The sequence below is a fragment of the Mustela nigripes genome, chromosome 5 (genome assembly GCF_022355385.1).
Source record: "Mustela nigripes isolate SB6536 chromosome 5, MUSNIG.SB6536, whole genome shotgun sequence".
Classification (NCBI taxonomy): domain Eukaryota; kingdom Metazoa; phylum Chordata; class Mammalia; order Carnivora; family Mustelidae; genus Mustela; species Mustela nigripes.
Genome location: NC_081561.1, coordinates 89,595,775 through 89,613,304, shown reverse-complemented (window position 1 = coordinate 89,613,304; position 17,530 = coordinate 89,595,775). Strand labels below are relative to the sequence as shown.

Genomic DNA, 17,530 nt, shown 5'->3' with positions numbered 1-17,530 from the left:
GACATATGGAATTTTTACATCCATACTTACATCTCTAGCTATAATCTAATTCTCTGAGTTTTGTTTCAATTTAATCTTGGTTCTTTTAACTGTGTTAATCTCTCTGTTTCCTGCTTTTATTGGCTACCATCTGGTGGAAAAAAATTGCAATAGCAGAGGACGGTTAAACTATATGTAATAAGACAAAGGTTTTAATTGTAAATGATTGCCACCTAATACTACCAATAATCAGGATATCAAGGTTGGTGTTAAAATCTTGTTCTCATCATATCCAGTTCCATTATGACTGTGCCTATTCGGCTCTTAAATAATATGAAAATTTGTATTTGTTTATATATAAAATATCTTAATATGTTTTAAAGAGATAAGGACCAATTTGTTTTAAGTATTTCAATGTAACCAGGATGTCCTGCCATAGACAGACTTGTTTTACATACATTGTTCCACAATAATTATTAATAGTACTCCCTTCACTCTCAAACTATATCATGTTAGGTGACAAATTATACGTTCCTAATATATATATAATCAGCAATTTGCAGTATACCTGTGGACATATTATGCATTGAACATTTTTATTTCTTTCAGAAATTCTATTGAGTTTTATTTTCCACTTATGTTAAATAATTCAGCATACATTACTTTGAAAATCTTCATGAAGGTAATATCAAGAAAAAAAAACTTTAATTTTTAATAAAAAATGTAATAGTTGACCAGTTACTTCACATCTAATTATTTTGGAAGCATATTAAATAGAAAAATTGCTTATAAAGCCTGGAAGTTTTTCTTAAGCAGTTAATAGACAGTGTGAAATGCAAACATCTGTTCTTTGGTGAACTCATCATGTCTCAATATTGATCTCCCTGTGCTGAGAATAAATGGAAAGAAGGATTTGACAGATACAATGCATTACTAAATACAGTACTCCGTATAATCAATCAAAAGCAATTGCATCACATGTATATTTAATGTGTGTATCACATGGACAGAGTAATAATTCTGTATAATTAACAAATATGAATTATTATTTTATATCTTATGTAATACATAGAATTTATTTACATAAGCATATCAATAAATATATTTATAAATTTATAATTTTGTATATAATTTTATATAATAATATAATATAATTATTTGTTGATAAATTCACTCTTCTTACTCAAGGAGTGCTATATAGTACTCCTTATGATTCATCTCTCAAGAGTTTATAAATCTCAAAATTTCTTATTTATTGTATCTTATCATTTAAGTTGTAAATTTTAATCTTAAAAAATAATTTAAAAATGTTATTATTGCTAGGTAATTTTTAAACATTTTAATGACCCTAGAAATCAGGAAGACAACCTACTTGGTTTAAAAAGCAACAGAGGTCATATTCTAATCTGATATCTGCTTATTTCTTGATAACTTACAATAATTATCTTCAAAATACTTTAAAGTAAACTACAGGGTAAAATTTGTTACAGCTAGTTGAGTATTTAGCCATAATTAGACCACAAATCTGTCATCCAGCTTTTGTTTATCATTTTATATTTCTCTTTAAATGATTTGTTATTCCTGGCTATTAAGAAAGGATTCAATGTCAGAGTAGTCATGAGAGTTTTTAAAATTTTGAATTCTGAATTTTATTTTATTTTTTAAAAAGGTTTTATTTATTTATTTGACAGAGAGAGAGATCACAAGTAGGCAGAGAGGCAGGCAGAAAGAGAGGGGGAAGCAGGCTCCCTGCTGAGCAGAGAACCCAATGCTGGGCTGGATCCCAGGGCCCTGAGATCATGACCTGAGCCAAAGGCAGAGGATTCACCCACTGAGCCACCCAGGTGCATCTGAATTCTGAAGTTTTTAAATTAAGAATTATAAAGGGCAAAATGTAAAATAAAATTTCCTGGTTCTTTAAAATATGAACTTAATGATGTTAAGTAATAAAAATAAAATGTGTTCCTTTATGTGTATGTAATATGTAAATATTTCTTGTATGTATGTAAATTTTAAGATTATATGATCTGTATTCTAATAAGGATATATTATGTCTATATCAGATACTATATATCTTTTTATTTGTAATATTCAATCACGTAGCCTTCTCACACCACATCATCTGCCCCTTTCAGGTCTCATATTTTGCAACATAGAATTTTATATATTTGCAGTAAGATATGTTAGAAAATACTAGTTGATACAATAAAATTAAAGTCATAAAAATCATTTTTAAAACCCTGAAAACTCAGCTGTACATAATAGTAAGTTGTAAAGGAAAAGACACATGATCTTTGTTGTAAGTGAGGTACCAAAAAAAAAAAAAAAAAAGAAACCCAGATTGTATTTATAAATTAGTATTCTTTTAAGTTCTTAAATGACTCTATGGATAATTAAGGGACTATTGATATTTGCGTTGAGCATAAAAGAGAAATAATGGCTGTAGTTTAAATATTGGTGTATATCTATATCTATTTATCTATCTATACACAAACATACAATATTATTGAATTTCTTAGAAGATGCTAGAAAACTAATTTGTTATTCTGAAAACAGTTAAAAAAAAGAATCAAGTATTAATTCCCATTTTCCTGTATAAATTGTATTTTGTGGTAATCAAAGATTTCATGAAGGAAAGTTTCTTTTATAAAAATACCTGAACTAAAAAAAAAAAAAAAAAAAATACCTGAACTGAGAGTCAATTATCATATGGTTTCACTTATTTGTGGAGCATAACAAATAGCATGGAGGACATGGAGAGTTAGAGAGGAGAAGGGAGTTGGGGGAAATTGGAAGGGGAGGTGAGACATGAGAGACTATGGACTCTGAAAAACAATCTGAGGGGTTTGAAGTGGCGGGGGGTGGGAGGTCGGGGGAACCAGGTGGTAGGTATTATAGAGGGCACGGATTGCATGGAGCACTGGGTGTGGTGCAAAAATAATGAATATTGTTATGCTGAAAATAAATAAAAGAAAAAATAATACCAGAACTGGGGGACCTGGGTGACTCAGTGGATTGGGCCTCTGCCTTCCGCTCAGGTCATGATCTCAGGGTCCTGGGTCTCAGGGTCAAATAAATAAATTAAATCTTCTAAAAAAATAAAAAAAAAACCTGAACTAATAAATTAATAAGGGTATTAGAACTCATATATCACCATTTTGCAACCCCAAAGTCACTAATGTATATAGGAAATTGTCATCAATATTTCTTACAGAGCAAATCAACAACCAGCTGTTATGGCTTTCTGATGCTAGTACTATGCATCTGTTATGTAGAATTCCTTCTAAAATTCAAAACTGAATCTGTGGATCTAACTCATTATTCATAGGGAATAAGAAGACAGAAAAAGATGCTAAAAGACCATAGAGAGGTAATCAGGAAAATTTAGACTATGTGAAGCTATGTAGGGCCAGTTACCCACCTATTTTCAATAAATTCCCCAGGGGGAGGAAAAAAATTAGAAGAAAAGATAAATACATGAAGGTAAATTTAAGAGACACACTAGTTAATTCCATTGCATAGAACTTATTTGTATTCTGATCCCAACAAATCCACTGCAAAAGTTTTAGGAGATAACTGGAGAAATCAGGAAACTCACTGGATATTTGATAGTGTTTAGGAACTAACTTTATGGCAGTTAATTATATTGTGATCATGTTTTTGAAAGCTTGATTATTTTAAGAGGCATATATGAAATATAGAAGAATAAAGTGAGGGGCTCCTGGGTGGAGGAGTCATTGGCCATCTGCCTTCAGCTCGGATCCCAGGGTCCTGGAATCCAACTCTGCATCATTGTCCCTGCTCCAGGGAAGTCTGCGTCTCCCTCTCCTACTCCCCCTGCTTGTGTTCCCTCTCTTGCTCTCTCTCTCTCTCTCTGTCAAATAAATAAAATAAAAATCTTAAAAAAAAAAGTATAAGATGGTTTTCATTTTAACTCTTTAAATAATGTGAGAAGGGGTTAATTGGTGGGGTAAAATGGGTACATGGCACATGGTTACATTTCTCTCTCTCTTTGTATGTGTATATAAAATTATATGTATGTACTTATATGTATATTCATATATATATAGTATGCTTTCCATGGATATTCTTAATGTACTTGCATTTCTTTTAATTCTCTTCTGAATGATTTTCTTTAATGTAAATATACTTAAAAATTTTATATTAGACTTAATAATATACTGTATTGAGATATTGGTGCTCCATGTATTGAGATAAGGGTGCTCTCTTTGCATTATATTTTTATGTTTTGGTTCTACATATTCAAACAAAGGAAAAGAAGGCATTTACAGAAATGCATTTTGTATAAAATAATGACACATATAATTTTAGTCTAATGGTTTATCAATGAAACCTTTGATTGACAAAATATTTCCTTTACTGGATCTTGAATATTTGCACATGTTAGTTGTTTCAAGTTTCCAATTATGTCCTTTTTATTCCTCATAAATTACATTTTAAATCCTGAAGATGATGCAGTTCACTGCATCCCAATGTTGGATTTTGCAAGACTTTTTATTCCCCAAATTATTACAGTTAGGCGATGATGGGAACAGCTAAATACATTGGAAGAAAGAGCATTTCAATTGTTAGGGCAAGTCACATTGATGCATTATTTCATCTGAAATGACAGAATTCTTCCCTATGAGAGGATTACTGAATGTTAGCTCTAAGCATGCATTCTTTATCTATTTAGTTCGTATTATATATTTTTTTCATTCAAGTGTAAAGAGAAATGATGCATCAGGTAAAATATAGAGCAATGATGAAAGTTGTGGTGAAAATGGTTTTGATTAGGCTCATTTTTAAACTTTGGTAGTTTATTAATTTATGCATAAATGTGTGCTGCATTAAATGTGCTTGCTATGATCAGTTTCTATGACAACCAGGAACCTGGTAGATTGTATTGGTTTTTATAGGATGGTTTTCAAAGTTGTGACCAATTCATTAGTCCTAATTATTGTATTAAAATGATTGGCAATAGTAACTGCAAAGTAAGTGATAGCAGTTCACCATTTAAAATATTCTTTTTTTTTTTTTTAAAGATTTTGTTTATTTATCAGAGAGAGAGAGGGGGAGAGAGCGAGCACAGGCAGACAGAATGGCAGGCAGAGGCAGAGGGAGAAGCAGGCTCCCCACTGAGCAGGGAGCCCGATGTGGGACTCGATCCCAGGATGCTGAGATCATGACCTGAGCCGAAGGCAGCTGCTTAACCAACTGAGCCACCCAGGCGTCCCCACCATTTAAAATATTCTTATATTTTAAAGATATTTACACGCTTAAAAATTTCTTATGCTAATAACTGGGGAAGGCAAAAATCAAAGAATGAGTCTAAAGTACATATTACGCTAATGAAACTAGAATAAATACAACAATTATGATTTAAGTTTAAAGAACCTGATTGGTTTTTATTTGACATAAAGAGGGTAAGAATATTTAATCACAAAATTATATTGATAAATCATCTCAGTACATTTCAAACAACATAAAAGCTTAAATTAAGCCTTGTATCCTAGTTCAGTTTGTATAACAAAATACTGCATAAATTATTTCTCACAATTTTTGCAGTTGGAAGTCTGAGATCACAGTGCCAGCATGGTGACGACCCTCTTCTGGGTCATGAGTGAACTAACTCTGCAGGTTCTTTTTTTTTTTTTTTTTTTTTTTTTTTTTAAATACAAGAGCACTAATCTTATTATGAGGACCAAAGCTTCATGATCTAAGTAACTTCTAAAAGTCCCACTCTTTAATACCATCTTTTGGGTATTAGGATTTCAACATATGAATGGGGGAGCAGACACAGTCACACCATAGCACCTCTTACCATAATCTTTATCATTTCCTTAAGACACATGCCCTAAATTTTCTTTCATCTAAAGTTCCTTTTTAGCATTTACAAAGAAATGAGGTGAAATGAGTTCTTTAAGCCCATGTACCCAAGTGCTCTAAAGGATCTAAGTAGTATCCTGTTTCTAAGATTATGGACTGGGGTTGGAGAACTTTGCATTGCCTATAAAAATTGCAAAATAATGATGTAAGAGTTTGGCTCTCAGAGCTGCACCATGGTGATTGGCAAGAGCAAGCATCTCGCAAAAGGCAGCAAAGAGGGAGCCAAAAAGATAGTAGTTGATCGGTTTTTTAAGAAACATTGGTATGACATAAGGAGGGTTGGAAAAATGTTAACCTGAAGGAGTCAAGGAACCAAAATTGTATCTGATGACTTCTAGGTTACTGTTTTTGAAGTGAGCCTTGTTGAACTCCAAAATGATGAAGTTGTGCTTAGAAAATTCAAGCTAGGGGTGCCAAGGTGGCTCAGTGGGTTAAAGCCTCTGCCTTTGGCTCAGGTCATGATCCCAGGGTCCTAGGATTGAGTCCCGGCATTGGACTCTCGGCTCAGCGGGGAGCCTGCTTCCTCCTCTCTCTGCCTACCTCTCTGCCTGCTTGCGATCTCTCTCTCTGTGTCAAATAAATAAATAAAATTTTAAAAACGAAAGAAAAAAGAAAAAGAAAAAGAAAAGAAAAAATCCAAGCTAATCACTAAGAATATTCTGGGAAAAAAACTGCCTGAGCAACTTCCATGGCATGGCTTATACTTTTGTGCTCTGTTATCAAAAAAGTACAAGCTATGATTGAAGCTCATGTTGAGGTCAAGACTTTTTACAGGTATTTGGTTCATCTAGTCTGTGTTGGTTTTACTAATAAAATGCAACAATCAGATTCAGAAGACCTAAATTCAGTACCAGAGGTCTGCAAAATCCAAAAGAAGGTGATGAAATTCATGATCCCAAAGTTGTAGACCAATGACTTGAAAGAGGTTGTCAATAAAATGAGTGCAGAGAGCACAGAGAAGACAGAAAAGGATTGCATGTTTGAATTGGGAAATTTAATGGAGCTTCATGGTGAAGGAGGAGGTAGTATTGGAAAGCTATCAGGGATGAGATAGGTGCTAAAGTTGAATAAACTAGTAAGCATGAGACACTAGTCCAAGAATCTGTTTAAAATTCACTCTTTAAATGTTGACAAAAAGGTTTCATTATGTAAAAAAATAATGTTATGAATACATTTTGGGAAAGAGACTTGAGTTTTCTTAAAACACAAATTCTTCTAAAATAATCCTTGGAGTGGTGTCTGGTTCACTTAGTTGGTTTAGTGTGTGCTTTCTACTCAGGTCATGATCTCAGGATCCTTGGATCCAGCCCCACATCTGACTCCTTGCTCAGTGGGGAACCTCCTTCTCCCTTTCCCTCTGCCTGCTGTTCCCCTGCTTGCTCTCTCCTTCTCTCTCTGTCAAATAAATGAACAAAATCTTTAAAAATAACCCTTGGAAATTCAAAACTGCTATTTCCAAATGTCTGTAAAATCCAGATTTATACAAATGTCAAGTTTGTATAAGTTAGGTTAAGGAAGCCACCTTTCCAAACTTTCTCTAGTGAAATATGATGAATAAAATATTTTATTGTATTTGTATTTTAATGTACTTCAATATGCTAATGTGTTTATTCATGTTTTCTTTTAAGTTTAGCAATTTTTCTATATTGGTTCAGAAATACTCACTACTAGTAAAACTTTTTTCCCTATTGACTCCTAAAGATTCTGTAGCTTTAGCTTTTACAGTTTACTTACATTAAAATTGTACGTCTAACTTTTTGAATACACGATGAGAAAGCAAATTAAATTAGTTTTTCTTAGAATTTCAAATGTGTGTGCAGACATATTTTGGGGACTCCAATTATGTTCTAGTTATTAATAAGGCTGTATGCCATTCTTAAGTTTGTGCTTTTTCCCATACAAGTTAGAATCAGCTTGTCAATTCCTAGAAAGTATCTTTTGAAATTAGCACTGGAATTACATTCATTTATATTATTTATTTATAATAAATATACATTTTTTATTTATAAATATATATTTATAATATATAAATATAACAAATATACATTTATTCCATTTATTCCACATTCTGTTGCTAAAAATTACAATCTTTGCAATCCATCCCTACATTTATTTAGTTATTTAAAAATCTTTAACATTTATAATGCTACAAATATAAACTTAAAATTATATAACAACTTCTGTTTATTTGTGGTTATTTTATAGTTTAAATTCTATTGTTAATAGTATATATCATGAAATTATGTTTTATGTTGTTGGTTTATAAAAATGTAATTGAGGCCACCTGGGTGACTCAGTGGGTTAAGCCGCTTCCTTTGGCTCAGGTTATGATCTCAGGGTCCTGGAATCGAGTCCCACATCGGGCTCTCTGCTCAGCAGGGGGCCTACTTCCCTTCCTCTCTCTCTGCCTGCTTCTCTGCCTACTTGTGATCTCTGTATGTCAAATAAATAAATAAAATCTTTAAAAAAATGTAATTGGTTTTTAAAACAGTATTATATCTATAATCTTAGTAAACTTACTGAATTTTGTTGGCTATAGTTGCTTTTTGACTTTTCTGGACATTTATATTATCTATAAATAATGGTCATCATAAAGTACTTTGTTTTGTTCTAGATCTTGACTGAAATCACTATAACCTTCTCTCTTTGTATAATATGTTTTGCAATCATTGGTTAAAATGTTTTAATGTTTTAAGGAAATGTAATCTACTCATAGTTAGCTAAGAAATTTTTTACCATGAGCATATGTTATATTTTTTGGAATACTGATTTTATGCCTCTATTTAAAATAATACATGATTTTTTACCTCTAATACTCTGAATTATGTTAACTGTTTCTAATTTTTACCCAATTTAGCATTCCTGGGATAAATTCTTCTTGATGATGATAAGTTGTATTTTTTTAAATATATTTCTGAGTTTGGTTAATAGTTGACAAGGATTTTGTATCCTTGTTCATAGGTCGAATGATATAGTAACTACTTTTTTCATACTGACTTGGCAGATTTTATTGTTAATGTTATACTGACTTTACTAAATTAGATGATGACTGTTTCCTTTTTTCATTGTCTGGAAAAAAATTAAGAATCAAATTATTTGATTAGCAAAATTTAAGAGTTTAATAAAATTTAACAAGTAAGACCATTTGAGACTGCTGTTGATCTTTATCAGAACATTTCTAAACATTTATTTATTTATTTTTGTATATTCTTGTGGAATTTCTTAGGACTTTTTTATCTAGATTCAACTTTCAGAAATTTTCTATTTCATAGTATTTATTTAATCTTAGTGTTAAGTAATTTGGTGACATTGTTCATAGTATTTCCTAGTAATTTTTAGTATCTATAACATCAGTAATTATTATCTTTTAGAATTTTAATATTATTATGTCTTTTTTTTTCATTTTATTAATTTTCCAGAGTTCAGTTTATATTATGTTTCTTTGAAGAACGACTTTTGAGTTTGTTGACTCTATCTACTGTATCTCTGGTTTCTTTTTTTTCCATTTCTTTTACTTTCTTTGCAGATTCATATCCTTTCCAATTTTCTGTCTGGGTTGCAGAATTTTTATTGATGAGTTGCATAAATTCCTTTCATATTGTAAATATTATTTCTTTTCTGATCTAGATGAAACAAAAATGTTTTCCCAATCTTTCATATATGTTAATTTTGGTGTTCTTCATTGAAGAAAAACCTACTTAGATGTATCACTATAATCAGTTTTGTTTTGATAATTTGTCTTTTTGAAATTTTCTGTGTTATTTCTCAGCTATCACTCTTACTCCTTTGTCACAAATATTTCTCCTTAATTTACTTCTGCAGCCTTTGAAATAGTATCTTGACATGTTTTCTTTAATCTCTTTGGGACTCTTCTTTCTGTGAGATTGAAGAATGACTTTTCACTTTCCCCATATGTATGGTATTTCATTTCACCTTTGATTGATGCTGCCAAATTTATTCTATATTAAATTTCTATGTAGCATAAATCCATCTGTAGCCTATTTTGTTCTAATTACCTATATTTCTGTTGTGGATATTTACTTCTTTGAGCATGTACTTCACCTTTTTGTGTGATAAGTCAATCAACATTTTATTTTCTAGCCTTAGGTGTACTTGATTATTTGTATATTCTTGCATAAATTTTTAATAAATCAAATTTCTTTAAAAATTCCAAATATCTTAAAACATGTTTTAATATACTTGATTTATAACTCATAATACATGCAGTTTACATATAACTTACATAAAATAATTAAATATTTGGATCATTTCTATGTTTGCTGTCATTGTCTCTTTGTTCTCTTGATTATTAGTTATATATACTCACTTTTTGTATATTTATTAATTTGCAAGTTTGTGAATATTTGTGATATATTCTAGGCATTTTGTCAAAGAATAGGGTTTCATATAGATGTATTTTCTACATATTTTTCTTTTCTTTTTCTTTTGTTTTCAATATAAGACAACTAAGGGAATTATATATCTTCTCAGTCCATTCAGAGATTTATCTTGGTCAGGTCTTGCTTACAGCTTTGAGAAGACTTAGTCTTCTTTAATTTCACCTTTACAGACGTGGCCTTCTAAATTTTCTAAAATATAGGATTAAGACACTCATAGTTTTCTGTCTCTTTAGCTCTGAAAATTGAAAGAATACAGAGATTCCTTGCCTAGCTGTCTAGCTACCTTCCCCATACAGCTTCATAACCAGGCAGATGCCTAAGGCAGAGAATAGTATACTTACGGCTTTCTCTTTCTCCAGCAGGTATTTGTTTCCTAAAACAGGCAGGGAGTAGGAGATTCTATTCTTTTTTTTTTTTTTTTTAGAAATTTATAAATTAACTCTTAAGCCCCTCTCACTCACTGTCTGCAGAATAGCTAGTTCGCAGTTATAGCATGGGGAATCAAGTTATGTGGTTGAAATCCTCAGGTTAAAATGTGTTACTTCTTCAAGAGCAACTGCAAAAAATTGTTGACTTCTTTCCCAAGGACTCTTAGTTTAAATTTACCATAGTCTTCAGCTGGTGCCCAGGATCCACAAACAAAATGTTTGGAGATGATATAACTTGAATGATGAATACACAGATGGACAATGGCAAGACCATATGTGAGAGCAGACATCTGACTTGCAAACTGTGCAGCAAATAGTCCAGAAAGTCAAAGCAAAATTTTTGCAGCAGTCTTCCCAGAATAGTCAGAACCTGGACAAGAACTACTGACTTCCTCAAGTTTTTCCCTCACTCCCAAATCAGATATGCTCCCCAGAAGTCATATAGGATACCCCACTTCTAGTTAGCCTGCCTCTGGCTTCCCTATAATACTAACCTCTAATGAAAGCATAATTTAAACCCCCCCCATTCTAAAGCTTTTCTACTCCCCTCACTGCCCTTTGAGTCTCTGCCAAACGCTGTGATGGTGGCTGATTCCCTTCCTCTAGCAAGGTCTGAGTGAATAACCTCTCTTCTCATTTGTCTGCCTTTGTTTATTACTACATAATTCATCTTGGAAGGCTTCTTCTTTCCATGGAATTTTAGTTCATCTAAGCCATTCATTCTTGATATTAATTTATAAGGTTTTATCTTTTAATTTATCTTATTTTTTTCTGGCTTTAGCAGCAGAAGCACTGATATGCTATCAACTTCTGAATTCTTGTGAGAACAGGTTCAGGTCAAAGTTTTAATGGAATATAAAACTCTGAGACCACTCAAGTTTTGTACCTGGACAATACTAGTTGTTTAACTATATGAAGCTTATCTATCATCTCATAAAGAAAAATTCTTCCACATGCACAGAATGCTGTCCTTGCTTCATATATCCAATTCCTTAACCAAAAAAAAAAAAAAAAAAAAAGAAAGTGTCCTGGGAGTTATGCTTGGAATGTTCAGAGCAGGAGTTGGCAAATAAGGCCCTTGGGCCAAATCCAGCTAGTCCCCTGTTCTTTTTTTGTTTGTTTGTTTTTGGTTTGGTTTTGTTTTATTTTTTTAATAGACTTTTTTGAGAACATAGCCACACATTTTTGTTTATAAATTATCTATGAATGTTGCTTTAGTTCTATAATGGCAGAGTTGAGTTGTTGTAACAAAGATGGTCTGACTGATAACATCTAAAATATTTATAATTTCAGACATGTTTTTTTTATTAAATTCATTTTTAAAAAAATATTTTATTTATTTATTTGACAGACAGAGATCACAAGTAGGCAGAGAGGCAGGCAGAGAGAGAGGACGAAGCAGGCTCCCCGCTGAGCAGAGACCCCCCGATGTGGGGCTCGATCCCAGGACCCTGGGATCATGACCTGAGCCAAAAGCAGAGGCTTTAACCCACTGAGCCACCCAGGTGCCCCGAGACATGGTATTTTTTAACTCTAGAGTTTTTATTGGATGATTTTTTTATAGTTTAATTTCTCTTCTCATTAAGTTTAGTCTTTAAAAAAAAAAAACTTGAACATATTTATAACAGGTCTTTTAAAATTCTTGACTACCATTATCTCTGTCATTTCTGGTTCTATTTCTATTTACTAAATTTTTTCCTGGTCATGAGTCACATTTTCTTGTCCCTGTGTAAAAATGGTGATTTTTAATTTGATGGTGGTGGGCATTGTGAGAGTTATACTGATGAAAGTCTGGGTTTTGATGACTTCCTTTGAAGTATATATAGATTTATTCTTGTGGACAGTTAGTTTAAGCTTTGTTAGAACACATCTAGATTAAGAGTAAAAGTAGTTTAATTTTAATAAGAGTAGTTTAATTTATTATAAGAGTAGTTAGGGCACATCCAGATTAATTCTAAGAAGAAGTTTAATATTAGAGTGTGGTATTTCTGGGGTCTGTGCTGAATGCTCTGGATAGTTAACTAGTTTCTACTATGCCTTATTAGAATTTGCATATCTAACAGCCAATGCTGTTCAGTTTATGGTTAGTAACTTTGTACTTCTATTTAGCAGTTTTTCTTTGCTTATTATTCATATAATATCACTCCATTCATTTGTGGTTTATTATTCAACAGAGACTGTAGAAATACTATGCAAATTTATGGAACTTTTCATTTCTGTAAGTTCCTCCTATCTTGCACTCTACCTTAAACTGAAAGTCATTGCAGCCCTCCTGAAACCCGAACTCCATCTCCTTAACTCAATAATACTGCTAGACTCTGCTTCAGTTACTGCTTCTTACATTGCAGTCTGGGAATTGTCTACAGGCAGAAAACCAGAGTGACTATAGGGCTTACCATTTTTTCCTTCTCTCGGTCCTGTGCCAAAATAAGTATTTAATATATTTTGGATAGAATTTAATTGTTTACAATAAAACAGATAGTCTATTATCAATTACAACATCATGGCTCACTGAGTATTAATCTATTAGCTCTATTAGGAAAACTACACAAATATTAAATTCAGTAGGAATACAGGGTGCTACATGCTGAATCATGTTCCCTAAAAGCTCATTTTGAGTTCCTAAGCCCCAGTACTCAGAATGTAACTATATTTGTAGATATGGTCTTTTAAGGAGTTTTTAGGCTAAAAAAAGTTCATTAGAGTGGGCTCTAATCCCATGTGACTGATGTCCTTATAAGAAGGGGAAATTAGGACAGAGACACACACACACACACAAAGACCATGTGAAGACATGGGGAAAAGATGCCATCCAAAAACCAGGAAGAGAGAGGCCTCAGAAGGAGAAAACTCTGCTAACACCTTGATCTCAGACTTTCGCCTCTCTAGAATTGTGAGAAAAAAAAATATTTCTATTTAATAATTGTTTCTATTATTTAAGTCTCTGTACTTGGTCATGGCAGTGCCAGGAAAATAATACATAGGGTCTACTTTAATTAATTCTGATAATTGGTAGGCAGTTAATCAGCCTTTAATGATCTGTATGAAAACAAGGAGATGATATTAAAAATATTTTACTATCAGTAATGCATAATTGATGCCAATCAATCAGAATGATGCCAGACATATCTGTGCTCACTAGCTGAATATAAGCCCTGAATGAAGTGATTGGATAAGAGATTTTTAAAGCAAATACTCTATGTTTAATTATCAAACAATATACATTGTTATATGAGCAAATGTATTCATTGCTTCAAGTTATCTATAAACCCACTGAAAGTGGTTGAAAAATTATAGGAATTATTGTTCTTGTTTATTTGTTTCTGGGGATGTTTTTAATAGCATTCTGTGTGTGGCAGTCAACATCTTGAAACCAGAAACTTAAAGAGAAACACTAATCTCTAGGTGTAATAATGCTGTAAGTTATACCACCATATAATAACATAAACTGTATAAGAGCATATGTTATAATATTAAGTAACATTAAATGAAAATAATTACTCACTGAGGTCATAGTGTATTGGGTCTAGTGGTCTAGTGGGCCTACACACTGCACATAATTTTTGGCCCAGAGAAGAAGGCTAAACTAGAAAAAGAGAGTTTTGGGAAAAGGTCACAGTGTTTAAAGTAAATGGTATTTTAAAAAGTAAGTAAACTGACATGCCTAAGAAAAGGGGCTGGCAATTATAAGATGAAGTTCAAATCACAAGTCTTTCTGAAATATTAGGGTGTGCTAATTTGTTAGGGTGGCCTTATAACAAAGTATTAACAAACTAGGTCATGTAAACAACAGAGACTTATTGTTACATCTAGAAGCCCTTAAATCTGTGTCAGAATGGCTAGTACCTTCTCAGAGCGGTGAGGGAAGGATTTGTTCTAGACCTTTCTCCTTCACTTGTAGATGACTATTTTTTTTTGTTTTTTTTTTTTTCCTATTCCTTTATTCCTATCTATTTTCAAATTTATGACTTTTATAAGGCCACTAGTCATTGGATTAGAGCCCACTCTAATGATCTTATTTTAATTTGATCACCTCTGTAAAGACATATTCTCAAATAAGGTAACATTCTGAAGTACTTCAATATATGAATTTGGTGGAGGAACAGAACTTAACTCAAAGAGACAATTGATCCAAAGACTCAGGGGCCAAGAATTCATCTTTCTCAGTGACCCAGATGTCTACTTGAAGTTCATCCCCAGTTTGATTTAGGAAAGGAACTGAAATATATTGATCTGGATGTAGCAGAACACACAAAATAGCAGTGGTTTGAAAAAGATAGAAGTACAATTTTCTCCCATGTCAAGGAAGTCTAAGGCTGTACTAGAGTCTTCCTGGATATCAGGGACTCAGCTTCATCCCACTAACATATGAAACTTATGAAATCCATCATCAGGCCCATTTTATATTCTAAGAGATGTGCAAAAGCTCATCTGTAACAAATTAAGGCTGCATTCTCAAGCTGTTTCCTAGATAAATCTGGTCTTTTTCAAACCCTCCTTGGAAGTCCTAAAAATACTTCTACTTATAGCTCATTGACCAGAATTTAATCAAATGGATTATTCTGGCTGCAAAATGTAATATTTCAAGATGGCTATGTCAGTTCTCCAAGTAAAGTTTGTTTTTAAGGAAAAAAAAATAGGAAAATGGGGATCAGGTGGCAAATAGAAGTCTCTGCCTCATTTGTCAAGGGCTGATGGCAGATATATGTAGAATGGAAAACTAAGACCCTGTAAACAGACTAAAGGTCAAGTAAGAAATGCTATTTCATTAGAAAAATCAGAGAATTTTCCAGCGTTTTTCAGAGATTGTTCTATGAGAGGTTTAAGTGGTAATCAATAGTGAGGATGAGGGGCACCTCGGTGGCTCAGTGGGTTAGGCCTCTTCCTTTGGTTTGGGTCATGATCTCAGGGTCCTGGGATCAAGCCCCACATTGGGTTTTCTGCTCAGTGAGGAGCCTGCTTCCCCCTCTCTATCTTCCTCCTGCTCTCCCTACTTGTGATATCTCTCTCTGTCAAATAAGTAAATAAAATCTTAAAAAAAAAAAAAAAGTGAGGATGGGTTACATTACCCTCAGTTACTAATGTGAAGGAACAAATGTTTAAGGACACTTCTCCACAGAAAATCTGTATGTGATTAGAACTTTTCTGTTCCTACATTCTGATAGTCAGCAAGATAAGAATATCTAGGTCTGTAACACAATGTACAAATCCATATTAGTTGTGATGTTGCTTTTGGGGAATGAATTAGGACTAAGAACTCTAGACCATGCTCAATGTAATATAGGTTCTGTTGTGTTAAATAAGATTTCTGTTTAGCCAGACCAATAAAAATTTTGTTATACAAACTACCAGTTATTAAGTATACCAAGCCCTGGGCTAATTATCTATTATCTAATTATTACTTTAACTACTTATGGCAAATGTTACATTCTGATTTTACCAAGTAGGACATTGAGGCTTAGAGAAATTTTATAATTTTATTGGTAATGCAATTGCATGGTAGCAGATTTGGGATTCATAGCCACATCTGTCTGATATCAAAACCATTATGATAAGATGAATTTTAATTCTATATAAGAGTAGGCAATTAAGAGACATTCTCACAAAATCAGACAATTGGAGCTAAGTAAGTTTCCTGAGAAACACATGTCATGGTGTTTACTCTGTTCATGATATGTTAAGAAAAGGTAATCAGTATTAGGGAAGAAATATTAAGAAAAGGTAATCAGAAAGTCTTAGGGAAGAATAAACTGTCTTTGATCATTTAGTGGCCTATAATATTGACAAGTCAATGCTGTTTATTCTATATGAACTTAAGAATAAAACTACGACAAGATGGCCAATGGACTTATGTTACAAAGAAAGGATTTTTGTTGACTGTAATTCTAAGCTATCCACTGATAAAACTGGCAACTTCATAAACTGATTTTATCGTTAGCAAAAGTATGTAAGCAGAGTTACTTGGGATTTCTCTATGTCATAATGATGAATGGTTAATGTAGATGCATTTGAGTGTTTCTATGCTGGGTTGAATCGTGTCCTCCAAAAAGATGTGTGGAAGTCCGAACTCTCCTTATTGTGTGAGTGTGACTTAACTTGCAAGTGGGGTCTTTGCAGATATAATCAAGTTAAGATGAAGTCATAATATTTACTGAAGGCCTTAAATCCAATTACTGGTGCTCTGATGAGGAAGGATAGATTCAGAGACACATAGACATACAGCAAGTCATGGGAAAATGGAAGAAGTAACTGGAATGATGTATCTACAAACCAAGTAATGCCAAAGTTTGCCAGAAGTTACCACATGGGAATAGTCAAGGCTGGATTCTTCCCTAGAGCTGTGAGAGAGAGGAAGGCCCTATTGCGCCTTGACTTTTTGCCTCCAGAACTGCCAGAGAACAAATCTCTCCTATTTTAGGCCACCTAGTTTGTGGTACTTTTTTATGGCAGCTCTAGGAAACAAATACAGTCCCTTTCAAACTGGAGTACCTCTTCTTCTGTAATGAGAATTTAAGCTTCATAGAAAAGAGTCTTAAAATAGGGAAGATAGCAAGGATACAATGACCTTAGGTTGGATCATAAAAAATGAGTGATCATGCAGACTAAAAACTGAAAGAAAAACCATATGAGCCCACACCCAAATATGAGAATAAGATGTAATGTGTAGAAGGAATCAGGAAACCTGACTGACCAAGCCTGGGGGGAGCTAGTTTGGAATATAGTGAAATAAGTCTGTGTGACTGAGTGTGGAAGACTATAGATGGTATGTAGTCCACTACAAGGAATTCAAACTTTGAGAGGTTTGTGATTTCTTAATACAGGTGGATTTTACAA

The 17,530-nt window shown here is 32.9% G+C and overlaps 1 pseudogene; it reads left to right on the top strand.

The window, feature by feature from the left end:
* The first annotated feature begins 6,041 nt into the window (after window positions 1-6,041).
* Window positions 6,042-6,939, top strand: LOC132018675 (small ribosomal subunit protein eS1-like; annotated as a pseudogene).
* Window positions 6,940-17,530: the final 10,591 nt, after the last annotated feature.